The following is a 2,090-nucleotide window of genomic DNA, read 5'->3' as shown; positions in this document are numbered from 1 at the left end:
ACAGAACTAGAACAGAACTAGAACAGAACTAGAACAGAACTAGAACAGAACTAGAACAGAACTAGAATAGAACTAGAACAGAACTAGAACTGAACTAGAACAGAACTAAAACAGAACTAGAACTGAACTAGAGCTAAACTAGAACTGAACCAGAACCAGAACCGAACTAGAACTAACCTTCATGTAGAACTCAATTGGAACTGAGCTAAAAATTAATCAGAACACATTGGGAATCCCTCCATTGAAGACAATCTTCCCACTACAGTTTAGTTAGCATTTACAAACTGCACGCACAATTACACACATTTACTCAAAACTACAATAACTTTTTCACTTTAAAACAACAATACAGTATTAAAACACTTCAGACAGGTTGTTTTCTTTACATTCACTATTTATGTGTGACAATTAATAATATTTCTTCTTTTATTTTTTTATCTAACACTTTATACACATTAACACACTTTATGTTTATGTCCTTCCTTCCTGTTTGTCTGGGTCGTCGTCGGTCGTATCTTCTCCACAAACACTCAGTCAGTCGGAAGTAGTCTGAGCCATTAAGATCAAAGTGAAATAAGAACAAATAAACACTTTACAAGAGTAGGATGTGGATGGATTTCTTTTTACAAAGTTTCAATTTGTTTTTTTTTTTAAAGCAACAACACAATTAGTATTTCATGTTTTCTTTGATTTAGTTTTTAAAATATTTCTTATTTTGTTTATAGAATGTTGTATTCCGTTGATTATCCTAGCTCATCAAAGCTGGCTGTGATATGCGTTGATAATCCATATCACAACCACTTGATGAGGCTTAGATAAGCAACATTTTCATAAATAAATGAAAATAGTTTGCTTTAATATGAATTTAATTAGTTTAAGAGTTTCAACACTTTTCTGCTGGTTACTGGGACAACAAATCTAAGCTCATCAAAGCTGGCTGTGATATGCAATTTTTTAAAGTTTTAAAAGAACTATAAAAAGTTAATTTAAGCATTTCACAACCACTTTGTGAGGCTAAGACAAGTGTATTTGTTCATTTTGTTTTTTTATTATTAAACTTTTTATTATTTCATTGTATTTATTTCATTTAATTTGATTTTCTGTTTTTTAGTTTATAAATATTTTTTTTATTTGTAAGAAAAAAATTTTTATTTTAATTAATTATAAGAAATGTGACGCTCCTCAAAGCTGGCTGTGATATGAATATTAAAATGAAATTTAAAAGAGAAAACATTTCGCAGCCACTTTGAAGAATGACACAATTCTTTTTGAGGAGCCACCAATAGAATATTTTTCGTTCTCAAAAACACTCAAACACATAGACAAATAATTATTTTTCAATTTTTTTTTTACTCTGCATATTATCACATAGAACAGCTACAAGAACAACAAACACAGTTGGTTGGTCATCAAAATATTGCACAAATACTCACATGTTTATTTCAATGGAATTTGGGAAAAAAAATTATTTTAAAAATCGAACAGAAAAATTAAACAACAAATTGTTATTCATATCATTAAACTTTAGTTGTTCAGTCAATTTTACAAACCAGGACTGATGTAGAACTGAAATAAAACTGAATTAGAACTGACCTAGATCGTATACATTTATGAACTTAAATTGAACCAGAACAGAACTAGAAAAGCACTAGAACAGAACTAAAATATAATAATACCTAGAAGAGAAATATAACAGAGTTATAACAGAACGAGATCCGAACTAAAAAAGAGCAAGAAAAGAGCTTAAACAGAGCCAGAAGAGAACTAAAACACACCTAGAACATGACTAGAAAAGAACAAGAACAGAGCTAGAACAGAACTAGAACAGAACTGGAACGAAACTAGAAAAGAACTAGAACAGAACTGGAACAAAACTAGAAAAGAACTAGAACAGAACTAGAACAGACCTAGAACTAGAATAGAACGAGAACAAAACTAAAACAGAACTAAAACAGAACTAGAACAGAACCAGAACAGAACCAGAACTAGAACAGAACTAGAACAGAACTAGAACAGAACTAGAACAGAACTAGAGCAGAACTAGAACCGAACTAGAACAGAACTAGAACAGAACTAGAACTAGAACAGAA

General features: G+C 30.4%; 1 protein-coding gene across 3 annotated transcripts in view; it reads left to right on the top strand.

Annotated features, from left to right (window-relative positions):
* LOC111686410 (protein spitz-like) overlaps positions 1-2,090 on the top strand; it is a 33,827-nt gene that overhangs the window by 29,379 nt on the left and 2,358 nt on the right. The window lies entirely within an intron of this gene.

The sequence above is a fragment of the Lucilia cuprina genome, chromosome 2, assembly GCF_022045245.1.
Source record: "Lucilia cuprina isolate Lc7/37 chromosome 2, ASM2204524v1, whole genome shotgun sequence".
In the NCBI taxonomy this organism is placed as follows: Eukaryota; Metazoa; Arthropoda; class Insecta; order Diptera; family Calliphoridae; genus Lucilia; species Lucilia cuprina.
This window is presented reverse-complemented; position numbering and strand designations above follow the sequence as displayed.